Here is a 17,224-nt window from a genome sequence, read left to right on the forward strand (position 1 = left end):
CCTTACATACTCTACGTAAAAATTCAAACACCTTGTTCTGAAAATGTTTATATATTTTGTATCCGGAGGTTTATTGACAGTAGCAAGCTTCTACCCTCGCACCGAAATACACTTGTTCTAGAGGCTAGAATATACTAGGATTTCGATAGTCCATTCTTTCGAAACCTGCACTCTTTAAGTACTCAGACTTTATGTAGCAATCAAGAATGGATTATCGAAGAAGCAGCAATATTTGTGCGTAACGTGAACACCTGGGAATCTTCACCTTATATCTGTCTGCTTAAATTAGAAAAAAATATAGGCAACACAGAATCAGGAAATTGTGTGAGTCCACGAGAATCAAGTGGATTTAAATCCGTGAGACTTCTTTTAGTTGCTATTGGGTTTTCTTTAACATATTTTTAGTCATGTAAAAAAAAAAAAAAAAAAAAGTATCTTTTATCAGTTTCAAAAAAGATTTAATAAATAGAAAACTTCAAACGAATAAACAATATTTACTTAGTTCTTATTTTATGTATAACATTACCTTTACAGTAAAAATAGAATCTTCTGCATATGTTTTCAAACATGACACTCCTTTTAAAGCTCAGAATTATTAGACATATGGGAATCAAAGTATTCGGTTCAGAGAAAAACAAATTCTTGTTTGGAAGCATTAAGTTGGAAAACCAAGGAAATCGAAATCACTCAACATCGAGAAATCAAAGGATTAGATCGGCATGAACAAATCCTTGTTGAGAATGAGTCAAAAGGAATCGATTCCGTGAAAAAGAACCAAACTAGACATAATTACTCAACTGTTCAGTTAATGTGCTTATTTATTAGAATGACATAAAATGGGAAATCGAAAGTCATGAGAATATCCCGTGGAAACACGCCGTTACGAGTCAGAGTAGAACAAAGAGAACTCGAAGAGGTCGATCATTTCAAGTACCTGCGAAGTATTTTGACAAGAGACGTGTACTGCACCAAAGATATAAGATCAAGAATTGTCATAGCCAAAAAAACATTCAAAAAGAGAAGATCGCTCTTAACTAGCAGGTTTCATATTGGACTAAGGGAGAAGTTTGTCAAGTACTTTATATGGAGTATTTGACTTTATGGTTAGGGATGCGCACGAGACAAGACTTGTGGCTGTCTCGTCTCGAAAATGTGCGGTAAAAGTGATGTCTCGACTCGAAAAATGTATATTTCTCTATTGGAAAAGCCGTGTCTCGACTCGAATTTTGTCAGGAAAATCCTGTCTCGACTCGTCTCGTGCGCATCTCTATTTGTGGTTCAAAGCAGTGTTTCTTCTAGACATGTTTTTTTTTTTGGGGGGGGCACATGAGTTCTAAGAGTGCCCCCTGGAAGAGACCAAAATAATACGTCTGTAATATAATAATAAATCATACCGAAAACATGTAAGAATAATGTGTGCCCCTCCGAATACTAAATGTGGCCTTCGGAACTTTTTTCTGAAACAAACACTGGTTCAGAGACTTGGACATTATGGAAGCTAGAGAAGAAATATTTAGAAAGCTTCGAAATGTGGTGTTGGAGGAAAATGGAGAAGGTGAAATGGACAGAGAGAACAACAAAAGAAGATGTTTTGAAACAGATAGGAGAGAAGAGGACGTTTTTAGCCAGCATCCTTCGTAAAAAGGTCAATTGTATTGGCCACATCTTGCGAAGAAATTGTCTTCTTCATACCGCCATAGAGGGAAAGATGGAAGGAAAGCAAGGAATAGGAAGAAGAAGAACAACTGATCGATTATTTGAAAAAAAGAAGAAAATATTGGGAGTTAGAAGAGGAAGCTGAAGATCGAGAAACGTGGAAGAAATATTTTCAGGCCCAAATCTAAATTAAAAAAAAAAAAAAGTCCCAGACCCTGCCAAAAGGTAGAATACTTAATAATAATAATAATAATAATAATAATAATAATAATAATAATAATAATAATAATAATAATAATAATAATAATAATAATAATAATAATAATAATATACATAAAACGGGGTTACCATTGCCGTATAGCAACTCCGTAAAGTATCGTCATCACATAATTTTTACATAACATTGCAGATTGATTATAATATAGATATACATAATAGCAATCCCTTTCCTTTGGAGCATAAATATTAGAGGATTTAATAGTTTTTAAAAAGCCCATCAGTATACCAGTTGGTAACTTGAAAATTCAGTAGCTCTACTGAAATAATCAGTACAGTTGGCAACAGGGTCACAATCACGTTCGTAGCCTGCAGGATAGGAAGTAATACTTATATTATCCTACTTATGATATAAACTTGAAAACGACAGAAATTGTGTCTATTGACACAGGAAAATGTTTCTTTGAACCTTTCAAAATTCAGCAACGTGTCAACTACTCTAAACAATGAAGATTGAAGAAAGAAGTAAAGCAATATTTGTTTTCCGGAAGGTTTATACTGTAATCGATTTCTAGAAATTTCTAACTCTGTACAATCCGTCTGCTTATTTCGAGTCACTCGAATGTTATGGCTGTAGTTGAAGCGTGGTGGTTAGTGTTGTAGAATTTATGAAAACAAACTGTAAAATAGTGACCAAAAAAGTTGACAAGTGAAATCTAAGTATCTAAAAGTTATTGTAATTTGTGGCTTTTGCGATATGAATCTTTACATAAGGATGACAGCTTCTTTTAAATGAAAAATGTAAGTAAAAAATTTGATTTTATCCAAGTTACATGACATGGTATTTGTCAAGAATTTTGCTAGGTGAGAAGAAAATATTATGTAAATACACAGTGAAGCTTGTTGACACTCAAATATAAAATATTAACTGATTAATTTGTGCATTTAAGTTACAGATTTTCTCAATAGTGAAACTAATATGTTGATAATATTCAAGAAAACATATTTTTTGAATTCTTGGGAGTTACGTAATACAAGAAACATTGTGTGCCGAGTGGTAGGAGTACTTAAACACCCTGACACTTCTTTAAGCAAAAATAATCGGGTTTTGGTTAATAAAAATTTATATAAATTGTTTCCTTCTTTCTTTTAAGCTTGAATCATGTGAATTGTGACACTCTTTAAGTTACGTAACTGTCAAGTGCAAGGTATATAAGCATGGAAATCATTGTAAATTACGGTAAATTAAATAGGAGTGAAGCCAGAGGCGGATCTAAAAGGTAAAAACTAGGGGAGGGCAAGAAGCCCCCACACTATGATAGGTATATCATGAGTTTACTATAAACTTTAAAAATATATATATATAAATAATATCTTAAATTATTTTTGTCGCTCCGAAACGGGGGGGGGGGGATAGGTCTTCCCCGGCCCCGAGCTAGATCCGCCTCTGAGTGAAGCAAAACTTTCGTTAACTTCATAATTAAAGTATAAGAGAGAAATTTAAAACATACACGAAGATCGTAACATATAAGAGAAGACGGTATATAGTGGGACAAACATTAACACACTTTCCAAAACCCATTATTTTATCAAATTAATTTAACATGTTATACTATTTGTTCTTGACTCATGTGTAACGTTTCCAAAAATATTGTCGGGAAAGGATTTTGTTTCATTTTAAATCTAAAGCTGGAAGGGGGGGGGGGAGCATGTTGGCTCAGTGGTAGAGCGCTTATCTCTAGTGCTTCCGGTCCCTAGTTTAATCCCCGATCAAATAAGTTTGTGATGGAGATCATGTCTGTGAATTTTCTCGGGGTACTCCCGTTTCTTTCCACATTCTTATTTCACCATTTCTTCCATTATCCGTTTCCCTTAGCCCAAAGGACATAATCGTAGAACGTTAAACTGAAAATTTTCAGTTCATAAATTTAAGCCTTCCTTACGAATTATGGATACCGAATATTAAACTCACGTTAGTGCCAAGTGGGGTTTAGAATGTATGACATGGTTTTGTTTTGTTTTAGTACCTGAGTACTATCTTGATATAGAAGTACCGTACCTAAGCACTACACGGTGGTCCAATGGCTAGCTCGTGCGCCTTTGGTATTTTTGGTCTCGGGTTCAATTTCCGGAGGTAAATTGAAGTTTGAAATCGTTAGGGTAGTTCGGATTTTGGTTTGAACTGTACGTTGTAATTCTCAAACCTCATATATCCTTGGCGTTGAAAATAGACGCCAAACTTCAATGAACAAACAAGATGGAGTGAACTTTACAGTGCCCGCTCCAGTTTGTAATCCTTACGCAAGTACGAGAAATTACACTTTCTTATTTAAAGAAAATAGTTCCGAACTTCCCTAACCTTAAGCTAACCGACTCTATTCTACCCTATTCTATTATATCCTTTTAAAAGCAGTCCTGCTTATCGATGCGCAGCTGGAGCGTGTATTGTAAAATTTACCCACAAGAAGCGCCTAAATGCTTGTAATTAGATATATATATATTTTTTTTTTCTGTGACTTCTAGCTGCATCTAGGTATGATTTGCGGTACTTTTTATTGATAAATTTTATTCCTTCGTTTCGAAATTACATTCTGAAAAGAATGAATAGTAATCTCTTTGGGTATTAAGTTATTGATTTTTAGCAGGCTACTAAGAAGCATCACCACCTAATTTCTTAAAGTGATTGTTCGATTCAAATGAAAGAAATTAGTTCAAATAAGCATTACATGAAAACACCTTAATTTCTAGCTATAAGGTGCCAAGAATCAGTTTTTGAAACTGTAAACCTGTAGGGCTTAACTCAAGTGGTTCGTGAAGTTGTACAGTATAAGTTCTGTCACGTATCTCTCATGTTCACAAAAGACGACGGACGTACACAACGCATTTTAAAAGATTGAGATGGGTTTCAGAAAAAAAAAAAAAATCCAGTAATTACTTACTAACTATTCTAAAATCCATTGTTAAATACGGAATGCTTCACAACCATACTGCTTCTTGTATAATTTCTTAAACCACTCGATCTTTTTTTCGTAGTTTTCAACCTAAGGCACAAATTGTGATTTTTCACACTTTTGGTAGCTCAAATTGAAGGATTTTTTACTTACAGGCCTGTATATTGTAGATATAATGAGTCCCTTTACTAAACTAGTGGTATTTGTTTCTCGCAGTCTATATATCATAATATTATTTTATTCTTTGACACCAAATTTAACAGTCTTCTTCCCAGTCTCTTTAAAAAAAGAACATGGAAGGTTCTTTATATACTTCTCTATGGAATTAGTTTAGGGAATTGTTCCAGCACTTCTTTCGTTGTCTATTGAACTGCGTTCGATAAACGTTGGAGGAATAAGCTAGATATTTGCTTATGGATGCATATTTAATAAATGAATTGAATTTCATACCTTAGTATCTATTTCAAATGCATTATTATTAAATAATTTCGACATACTCTGATGTCTTCTTCAGTAATAGATAACCTAGTTGCACACCAGTCTAATTAAAAATCTACTATATGTTACTCTATCATTATTTAAAGCTTTAGCAAATGTAGCTTGAATCGATTCTGCGATAAATTCTTGACAATTATCGTTTGAATTGGTAAGTGTTTTATTCTGTACTAAAATTTTGGGAGAAAACTACAATATTTTCCTAATTTTGAACTGTTCAATACGCAGAAGACCTGATTTCTTAAATTACAGACGTCTTCCTTCGTCAAACAACAGAATGATAGATGGAACTAGACGTTAATAGTTGTTAATAGTTGTATATGGTATGGATAAGAACTTCCTTCAGACGCTTTTGCAGTAGTTCGTATGTGTCGCTCGTACGATCCTGTAAAACACATTCTTGTTTGTTTTCGCGTTAGTGTTCAATAACAGCCACTAAAGTCGTTATAAGCATTGGTGGCTACCTTAACCCACAAATCCCCAGTGTATCACAGGTGTCACATTGATTTCCTGCTGACCTTATAAAGTTAGATTCAAACGTTTTACACAAATACCCATTGTACTTTATAAGCCACACATAAACCTTTGTAGCAAGCTTTGTTTCGTTCCTTTTCTTCAGGTTTTAGCAATTTTATTCAACTTTTTTTGTCAGTAGCTGCATGTGGCTCATGGAGTTCTCGAGCGCCTTTCAGCTTCCGGATATATTTTATTTATTCCTATAATAAGTAAGTATTTAACTCCCTAATAATTTATTTTTCCTGTATCTAAAAGGATCAATAATTACTCTTTTAAACTAGTAATTGTTCATGTACTGAATTAAAGTTGTAAACCATGTCTGTTCCTATCTGAGTCACAGGTGTCACATTGGGTTTCCAGTTCATTCAATAACACTTTTTTTTTTTTTTTTTTTTTGGACATTTCTGTTATCTAAGACCCACATTTAGTGAACCATGTAAGTTTTGTTCAAAAATTCTTACTTGAACAATGTTTGGGTTTTTGTGGGTTAAATTAAGAACAACTATAGCGTGCAAGAGTCAACAATCCACTATTCCCGTGTGAAATAGAAAAATAAATACGTAAACAAATAAAAACAACTAAGTATCTAGTCAATCCATCAGGGAACGTTTTGTAAACGAAACATTTCATGTATTATTTTCTGTGTGCATAGGTTTTCTCGGGATTCTTCTGCTTCCCTCACTCAACTATTTCGTTCGTTATCATCAACACAATCTCCGTTGGCCTCGGAGCATAATCGTGGGACGTTAAACTTAAGAAAAAAATATTTATTTTCCAAAGTTTTGCAGTTCCAATAAATGTCATTTTCAAATTTTTATTCCTGTCTAGAAATTTTTATTTATTTATTTATTATATTCATTTATTTATTATCAGACTCATTGTTTAATTTGATCACAAAAGCTAGAATAAGTAAAGTTTTGATTTAATGCTACTCAGAAGTTATGTCGAAAGTTTTGGAAAAGTTTAGGATTGAAAGTTTAATCCTTTGATTTTAATTCTAAGTAATTTTGGTTGATTTATTTATTTACTTTTATGTACAGTTTTATTTTTTTAATGTTTTATGTGGAATGCACAAAATTAGATTTCAATATTTGTATCTTAATTTAGACCTATATATGTTTTAGTGTATTCCTCAAAAAGTTTTGGAATGACAACTGTAAAATTGGTAATATTAATCGGCTATATTGTCTATAGGTAATAATTTCATTTATTAGCATCATCGTCACCGTCGCCCTTAGTTTCGGTGCATAATCGTGGGACGTTAAACTAAAAGAGAAAGACAAATAATTTGTCATCGTCGTTATTGATATTAATTTTTTCTTCAGCTTTATTCGTTTATTTGTTATGCAGCTCTTTATGCAATATAATGAATAAAATATTTTCACGTTGTAAAATTGTTTTGTCTCCTATCTTAGCTTCTTACTATAAAATTTTATTATTCCAGAACGGCAAACTATTTATTATATAATTTCAACGTGGTATTATGTTTTCTTCAGTAACTTTTAAAATATGTTGCAGTAGACTCAAGATTGTTAGAATCTTTCTTGCTCTAGAGATTATCCTCGAAGAATTAATGGAACATAAATCATAGGAAAAAATTTACAGTTGAAGATAACTTCTGGAGGAGAGAGAAAAATAAACTAACATTGAGACTAGTGTAACAGTTTTAAGAGTTTTAAGAATTACAGAGGAAAACGACAGAACATGTTGAAAACATGTAATAAATAATTTGCCGAACTGGACAGACAATGTAAGAATATTTTCAATAGCTATTCATAAATACATTCTTACGCAATAATTCAGAAGGAATGTTGAATATAACATGGAGTATTAAATAAAGGAAAAGAAGATACTCAATTAATAACATATACTTAAAGGATGATATTATTATTATTATTATTATTATTATTATTATTATTATTATTATTATTATTATTATTATTATTATTATTATTATTATTATTATTATTAATGTTCCATTGCGATTTTAGATTTTCACCTCTGACTCGTGGAATCCCTGTTACCTCCTGCCAAGAGGATTTTATGGTGGACTAACACCATGTTCGTACGTTTCCACGCGGGTTCTCTTTCTTCCTTCATGCCACGATTTCCATTCATTATCATCATCACCATCTCCCTTAGTTTTGGTGCATAACAGTGGGACGTTAAATTAAAAAAATAATTATTCAACAGCAGGATCGTGGTCGTCGCCTTCTTTAGCCTCGGAAAATCGTAGATCATTAAACTAAACTAAACTAAACTAAACTAAACTTAAAAAAAAAAAAAAAAAAAAAAACAACCTTTTATTCAGTAATTCTTCCTTGTACACGAAAGGGTAACCTTTGGTGAACATAGTCCCGGGTTCGACTTCTAAAGTGGGTACCAAGTTTTCAATGTTAACCATCGTAAGGAATGTGCAATTGCTTGAATTAAAGAGTATCGAATTCAGGTCTAGAAGCCCGGAAATGACAGCAATTGAAGACACACATTACTCAAATAAACACCCCTGGATGCAAAGATCTGTGTGTTGTAATGCCGAAGGAGCGAGTTTCAAGTGATACTGGGTAAGAATCCAAATAGGTAGCTAAGCCATGCCATATGACGCATATCTGTGCATAACATTTCCTTTTGATACATTTTGTTTCCTTATGGGATGAGAACATTCATTTTTTGGGAGTTCTTCAAGACAAGTGAATGATTATATTATAAAATCGTTAGTAACATTTTTATTCTCAAAATGTGAGCAGAATTGTTAGATAAAATGAAACATTAATAATTTTATTTATTTGTCTGTATAATTCCAGATACAGCATGTTAGCCATTCTATATTGAAACGTATAACACAGTAACAGCAAAAATAATAGAATATCAACAAAAACAGTAACAAATATTTCCACAATAATATTTACAGCTTAATTTTGCACAGCGCGGATTGGAAAATTATTTTAAGGGACGATATCTGTGGCAGGTTGATTGTTGCAATAAATCAGTAGGAAGCCTACACATAACCAATTTTCTGCTATTGCAGGTCTAGGTTTCGGAACACAGAGTAGTCTTGCATTACACGTAATGCAGTTGAGTGTTCTGAAATTAAAGTAGGTAATAGAGACTGACATCATTTACTATTTTATAAAGAAACAAAATATCAACTTTATTATTATTATTATTATTATTATTATTATTATTATTATTATTATTATTATTATTATTATTACTAGCAGCGTTCACCCCGCTTCGCTGCGGTCACCCCGGAACGCAATAAACTTTGTTACTTAGATAATTTTTACTTTTTCGCTTTCAAGTGATATGATAAAAACCATAGAAGATTGCAGTAAATCTTAACATTATATCGTCTGTCATTTATGTTAACCCGCCCCGCTTCGCTGCGGTCATCCCGGTGCTGGCATATTGTAAAAGTGTCTGTAAAAATAAGCAAATCTTTTAAAAAATTTTAAACAGAAGATTCAAGCTATTTTCCGCTGTATATCGCCTGTCATTTATGTTAACCCGCCGAGTGACACGGTCATGCGGGTTGCATATAAATACGTTTATTTTTACCTATGATGAACTAACAAAGGATTTGTGGACACCTGAATGGTCAATTATCTCAAGACACTGGTAATTAAAAATTAAAGTGATATGATAAAAACCATCTAGGCTCCAAATCCTAATAACCCCCCAAAAATGAAAGAAATTGGTTCAGCCGTATTAGCGTGATGAGCGGACAAAGAATTGTACGTTCTCTTTTATATATATAGATTATTATTATTATTATTATTATTATTATTATTATTATTATTATTTTGTGACTAGTACTCTATGATGTTGTATTGAGTACGAACGAAGGAAAGTTCCGAAAGATAAGATAAGAACCTTATGTAGTACTTAGAAGAATTGCTTACAAAATCCACCAATTCAATGGGTTCAGGTAATTTACCGATCAAAATCTAAGAGAGAAAGGACTATATTTAAAATTTTGCTAATCACAACTTTAAAAACATAAAAAGAAAGAAGGGAAAGAAAAAAGAATAACTTTGTAACATATTTTGGCTGTCCAAGGTAGCTTAGGGGTTCGGGACGTAAATCTTTGATCATTTACTTTCTCGAAAATTTTTAACTTCGGTCGGCAACATATTTCTTGCTTTCACGTCTAACTTTTTTCTTAAATTCTCTCTGTCTTTTTTTTAATGGCTATAAATTTTCAATTTATAGTTATTAGATTATAAAGAACGCAGACTGAAGTCGAGAACAAGATTCTCAGATGAATATTCGGGCCCAAGAGGAACGGGAATGGGGAATTGCGAAACTTCACAACGAGAAACTACATAATATATACGGTTTACCAAACATTGCTAGAGTCATGAAGTCTAGGAGGCTCAGGTGGGCAGGTCATGTAGCTAGAATGGAAGAAAGTAGAAACGCTTTCAAAGTTTTAACTGGAAGACCAATCAGAAAATCCATTAGGAAGACCTAGGAACAGATGGGAGTATAATATTAAGATGGATCTCGCAAACAGGAATAGAAAGTATAAACTGGATCCAGTTGGCTAAGGATAGAAGTCAATGAAGAGCTTTTGTGAACACAGCATTGAACTTCCGGCTTCCATAGGCTGTAGAGTTAGTTATAAATTTTATATATATATATGGACAAAGGACTTTCAGCTGTAAGATGCGTGGTCAGCACAAAGGCTTCCATCGGCGTTGTTTCCGACTTTCTACATTGTAAATTAAACTGTGCCCCTACTGGCGATTGAAGTAGCTTCCGTATGGTCTTTCGATGCTGGATCAACAGAGAATTTTGTACTTGCACTTTCGGCACTGACAATCGAATCCAGAACCATACACACCAGAGTCACTTGCACCGACCATCCGAGTACACTAAAACATTGGCCAATTTCATATCTTTTTAATTCACTTTTTTTTTTTTTTTTTTTTTTCCAGAGTGCGAACTATGTATAGCATTATTTTAACATTGACCTATTCAATATTAAACCTTCCTATGCTAATTCAAGCGGTTCCAGTCATGGATTTGAGCGTGCGCTGTGTAATGTTTCTTCAGTTCTCTCAACTACAGATGCCGCTCTTCTGCAAATTTCCAAACTTTGATGACTGTGCTCTGCTCTCTTTGTTAATTCATCTCTTGGTTTTTCTTTGGATCTTTTTCCATCTATATTTCTCTGCATCACCCCTAATAACTTTTCGTTATTTTCCTCTTTTTATATGTCCGTACTGATTTACTTCTTATTCTCTTGATCTTCTTTTGTTTCTAATATTTCACTCCGCTTTTCAAACACGCTCTTCCGCACTGATATTCTCTTAACTACCAATACAACTCTTTTCGTGGTCGAGACTAGTCTGGAAATACTTCCTACAAACCCAGCAGAAACACAATACATTGAGCAAAGCTATGTGATAAAAATATGTTTAAAAAAAAAAAAACACGTAACGGTTTCAACACACTAACTCTGTCTTCATCAGACTTCCATTTCTTCTGGCTGCTTGGGACTTGGTCACCTCTTATATACCTTCCGGAGATTAACTTCTAATTAGGCTCTGCCTCTTTATTAAATATATACATGGATCAGTCAGAAAATTAGTTGCACTCCTTCGTAAATATTTTCGGTCAAAGGCTATGAAACTGTGCCAACTTTGCAGACATGTAGCTGTACTGTGACCTAGCGGCTTTGACGAGGCAAATGAAGGTGTAGTGATAATCAGTCGTAAACATGTCTCGACAGCTGCAAGTGGCGTTCAAATTGGAAATGCGTGCAGTGATTCGTTTTATTGCACAGTTAATGCATCTCCTTATTGTAAAGCACTAAAACGATTGCGTAAAGCACTTAGAAATCGACGGCCAGGTAAACTGTCCAAATGCATCATGCTCCTGCATGATAATGTAAGAACACATGCAGCACAACAACCCTAACAGCACAAGATGTGCTAGTTATTCGCCATTTAGATGTTCTAAATTCATCTCCCACATTTGATGCATTTGTTGCTTCTTTTTCTAAGCGATTGTGTACTAGAAGCAATAAACGCATCAACTTTATTAGATGGCAATTGTCGCCGATCATTTAAAAGGAATATGGAAGAACCATGAAATAAAGTAAATAGACACTCGTCAATTTGTTATAAAATTACATGGCGAGCAGATTTTATCTGATCCCAAACGGTTATAGTCGAATATATGCAGTTAAAGGAGCATTCTGATTAGCCGAATGCAAAAGACCTCAATAATTTATCCCTCTACAAACGACGTTCCCTTCATCGCTTCAGTGGCCAAAGAAAGAGCACGCGGCTAGTAATCGAAAGGTTGATGGTTCGCGCCCACCCTAGGCTAGCCCTACATTCTTTTTTTTACTTGTTTAAAGTGTTGTTTAGACTCATCTTAATGTAAACACATTACGCATATAGGCGATTTAATATATTTTGGGGGAGTAATTTTGCGGTTCATTGACGCTTACGACATGGGAAACATACCTAGAACATACTAGGCACATTCCCCACGTACATGTCAAGCATGTGTCTAGGGAAGGACATAGACTGTGACTATTACTTGCCATCCATGTGATTTCTTTCTTAGAAGTATATAAGGCACATACTGGACGTATTCCCATGTACTTGAGGGAACATGATAGGCATATGCCTGCTATGTGATTGCGCGGTTAGGGAAACCTGCGAACTTCTGACAAAGGCTAGGTGGGAAGTGTGGGATCACCCTCCTTATAGCTCAAACCTTTCATCGTGTGATTTCGATGTGTTTAGTCCCATGAATGACGAACTTTCAAATCGACGATATCACTCGGATGACGAGGTAAAAGCTTCAGCCCAAGAATGGTTATCGGGCATTGGACGGGATTTCTTTGCAGAGGGCGTAGAAAAACTTGTACCACGCCTCGACAAGTGCTTAAATAAAGGAGGTAATCAGTGTCTCTTTGAGAAACAATGTTCCACTTAGTATTCCGGAGGGTATTGCTGGTACTATTCTATTATTATATTATAGACATTATTTTGGTCTCAGGGCAGCACTCTGAGAACTCCGGAGGGACAGTGTCCCCCAAAAAACGTCTAAAAAAACATTGGAGGTAATTACGTTGAAAAGTAGATTATGAATGGAACTTTACGATACTTTACGCTAAAAATTCTATGCTGTTTTATTTTCTTAAGCAGTGCAACTAAGTTTTTGACTGACCCTCGTATCTAAAGTAGAAGTGTTACAAAATTTACACAGGAGAAACAAAAATAAGGTGAAAGAAAGGATAAAGGAGCATAAGGATAACCGTAAGATTGAAAAGGGACAACAACACAATATGTAAAGAGACAAAACACAGGGCAGGACAGGAAGAGCACAGGTCATAGAAAGAGAGAACAGAACATGAGTGAGAAAATGAGAAGAAGACAGGACACAAAGTGATGAATTGGAATGAAGGATTTGCGATAAAAAAAAGAATGGGAAAGGATTTTACGTGAAGAAGAGAAAAGGAAGAACAAAGAGAACAAATAAATAAGGGAACATAAACAAGAATAATTAAAGGACCAGAATGAATCCAGCAATTTTTAATTGGACAAGTGTGCAGCTGAGCAGGTGAAAGTGGAAAAACACAGTACCTTTTAATGAAGAGGCAGAGCCTAATTGAAAGTTGATTAGGTATATAAGATGTGACCAACTCCCAAGCAACCAGAAGAAGTCTGGTGAAGAAGAAATTGCTTCGTGAGTACCTTAGGATTCTGAAACATGTATTTTTGGATAGTCCATATGTTAGTTCCTAAGTGAAAACTTGATCCGACTACAGTAGGTCCCATTGTTTTGGAGCTATGGACCTTTAAAGTTTTTTTTTATTTTTTTAAAAAAATGTTTTCCGCAGCCTATAACTCCGAAAGGAAGCATTTGTGCATCCAGGTTAGACTATACTTTTTGTCTTATCTTGGTGTCAGGAATCACCTCCCAAAAGTTGTTGGTGTTGTTTTGAAACACCCTATATAGGACGAAGATGAAACATTTTCTTGTAATTCTGACTCCATATCAAAAAAGCATTTTTCACTATATCTGACCGTTTTTGCTCTTATACCTGCCGAGAGACGCACGAACAGACAGAACTGCTCTTCCCATTTATAAGTATTACGTAAAACATTTGTTTGATATGTGCTTTCCATCTTTTTTTTTTTTTTTTTAATTTTCTAGTAGTTACCTTTGTCCAGGTTTAAGATTAGGAATTAGATTTATGGGCTTTCGACATCGATGGCCATTTTAGCCTGTCACGTATAAGGGCGATCACACTATCCGAGGAAAGGGAAGGAAGGAAGCGGTCTGGTACTTTCATGTTAAGTACCATCCCGGCATTTGCCTGGTGGGAATGAGGAAACCGAAAGAAAACCTCACTCAGGGCGGCTGGCCTGAAAAAGCTTGTGTTCCTACTGGAAATCGAACTCAAGACCGCTCACACCAAATACCAGAACGTTAACAACTACTACGCGGAGCCACTGGTTACCTTTGCAATGCTACATCATATAAAACAGACATTAAGAGAAATGTGGAAAGTAGTTTCTTATTGATTGGATTCACTTGGGTTTAACCTCCCCATTCAGCACCGAGCATGAAGCTGAATCTGCTGTTGCAAGTAGAATCTGAATCACTATTGTTTAGGTTTGCAGTTTGGATACGAGTCAAGTACTCCACCGGGAATCGAACCGAGGGCCACGTGCATTAGCCACTCGGCAACCGTCAGTAGTGCCATTTCAGGCTTTGCGCGGGAGGGTAAGAGTCTCCATCGATAGAAATAGAGCTGCACGTTTTTAACTATTAGTATGTTACTATACACAAGTCAAAATGATTCAAGTGGGGGCGCGGTGGCTCAATGGTGGAGCTTTCACCTCCAGTGCTTGGGGTCCCTGGTTCGATCCTAGCTTGCGCCGTGTGAACTTTGTGGTGGACAAACACCGTGCTCGTGGGTTTTCTCGGGGTTCTCCCGTTTCCTCCCACTTTCATCATTCCACCATTTCACTCATCACTCATCACCGTTTCCTTTAACCTCACCGGCATAATCGTGGGACGTAAAACTTACAGATTTCATTTCATTTTCATTTCAAAATGATTGACCCGATCTTCGAAATTTATTGTGTGAAATGTAATAAACGTACTTTACTGTGACTCATAAGCTATAGCTTAGGGCCCCAGTCTCTTGGGGGCTCAAAAAAATTAAAGGGAAAAATGGATGTACATTTTCAAAAATAAGGTAAAAACTAAATAAAATAAAATCTACACACAGTAACAGTGGCTTCTATGATGTAAGTAATAGAACTTCCTGCTAGCCTGCTCCCCAAAATGTTAGTTGATAAATGAAAGCTGAACATATAAAACGCCCAATTACCTTCAACAACTTAGAGTATCATCAAAGCTAAATCAACCTCTGACTGTGAGTCATACACTTCGAAACGTTAACTTTCAAAGTTTACTTTCCGTGAAGTGTTTCCACTTTCTATCGCTAAGTCAGTGGCTATTTGAGAATACGTTTTCGAAGCGTTATTCCGGGTTAGCGCAGAGCTAACGCGACCTAGGTGGCTACTCGGTAATTTAATTTTCGCCAGAGTTATAAATCATACTGGGAGCCAGTCAGGTTTTCCAGGTGTTTTTTGCCAGGTCTAGGTCTATAATGACAGAGTTCCAATACTCTGCACAAAGCATCTTCCAAGCAGCTGTTTCTTGCTAAAATCCTCTTGCCTGGCAACACGTCTTTCCTCCCCCCCCCACCTTCAGACATCTTTTAAACAGCAGGCGGTCTACCAAATCGCACCAAATACGCTCGAGGTAACGTTTTCTCCGCGTTTTTGTTGCTTTCGCGTTTGCCGCGCATTGTGATTAGCCATACACATTTAAATAGATGGTCAGCATATTCTGAGCGTACGCATGAGCAATAACAATGCTTTGCGAACGCTTCAAATAGCCGCCTACTAAGAGTCAGCAGCGAGTATGAAATGAATTGTTGATATTGATGGCAACATGGTATAAAAGGTTTTGGCACGAGATAAACTATCAGCTTGATGTGTGTCGTGTTAAGCAAGATGCTCACATACAGAGGTTGTTCAGCCTACATTTGGCCAATTTCGACTTACCTAAAAATTTAGAAGAATCCATGGCGCCACGTCCGTAAGTGCTTGATTGTTTCCCTTGGTTCCTAACAATAGCCCGACAGCGTAATTTCCATTGTAATAGGCTTCTCTGAAGAACTGGGAGGGGAATTTTGTCCCATTCCCTTTGCACAGCTTTCCAAAGTCCTTCCACAGTTGTCACTCGCCGTTTTCCCAAAGCCCGCTTCAGCAATCCAAATCCACAATAGTCCATAGGACTTGCATCTAGAGATTTAATAGGTACACCATTGAAAGGTATCACCTGTATACCACTTGCCTCCTCCATCTCCCTCTAGAATGCGAGGGGCGATCGTGAGGTATGTGATGAGGCATTGTCCATGTGAATGCGCACCACATTGGCGTCATTTCCGTACATTGTTGGAATCTCATGCTCGTAGATCGGCTGCATGATCTGCTCCTGAAAATACTGCGAATTTATTTTGCAGTTCTTCGCCATCCTATGAATCTTCAGTTTACCTCGGTAACAGTAGCGAGTAACGACCATGAACCATTTTGGGAAGGATTCTTTACACACACCACCTTCTGAAGTTCTTGGTGCCTTTCTCTCGGTACATGATGACTCTCGGTTTGCCGCAGTCGGAAAGGTAAATCCATACTTCATCGAGCGTTACGACGTACATCCACCTTTGTTTTGCCAGATGCCGTTTGTACAGCTTCCGAGCATTACACTTTCGTTCCTTTTGGTGGACATCCGTGAGAAGATGGCCGCGAGCTTTCATGACTTTTTCCAGCTTGAGTTGATGATGTAACGTCCGGCTCACAGTCCCTTAAGACACGTCAAGACGATTAGCCATACACCTTTGTGTTGGCGGATTTTCTTGGGTTGCAATTTGCGAAGTTTCCTCTGCATGGTGGAGAAGGCCTTGGTGGTGCATTCCCGCTTCCTAGGCAACTTCGTTGGTGATCCAAATGGTGGAGCTTCGTTGCCCTTGTACTTTTTAATAACATTTTTTATTCCACAAAGTGATGTTGCAACCATTCTTCTTGCACTGCTTTCTAATGACAGAAACACTAAAGTGGGCGTCATAAAGAGCCGCAACATAGCTTTCCCAAAACCGGCTTAGTTTGGAAGGCATTTTGATCACAGAGCGGAAACCCACACACTTGGAAACAAATTTAACACAACACTCACAACAATGGTCCTGTTTTATGCGTTATTATCGCACGCACTGAAAAACAACTCTGTTCCCAGGAAGCCACTGCATAACACTGCAGGATACAATGAGCCAGGTCGGGTGAGTCCAT

The 17,224-nt window shown here is 36.1% G+C and overlaps 1 protein-coding gene across 2 annotated transcripts in view; it reads left to right on the plus strand.

Moving 5' to 3' along the window:
• The first annotated feature begins 2,303 nt into the window (after positions 1 to 2,303).
• The window catches only part of cyc (basic helix-loop-helix ARNT-like protein cyc), a 323,518-nt gene continuing 308,597 nt past the window's right edge, over positions 2,304 to 17,224 (plus strand). For both annotated transcript variants that reach the window (XM_081727689.1, XM_081727685.1), the window contains exon 1: positions 2,304 to 2,673. The gene's annotated coding sequence lies outside the window, so the exon portion shown is untranslated. The remainder of the gene's footprint in view (positions 2,674 to 17,224) is intronic.

This window comes from Thermobia domestica, chromosome 10 (genome assembly GCF_964235325.1).
Source record: "Thermobia domestica chromosome 10, izTheDome1.hap1.1, whole genome shotgun sequence".
In the NCBI taxonomy this organism is placed as follows: domain Eukaryota; kingdom Metazoa; phylum Arthropoda; class Insecta; order Zygentoma; family Lepismatidae; genus Thermobia; species Thermobia domestica.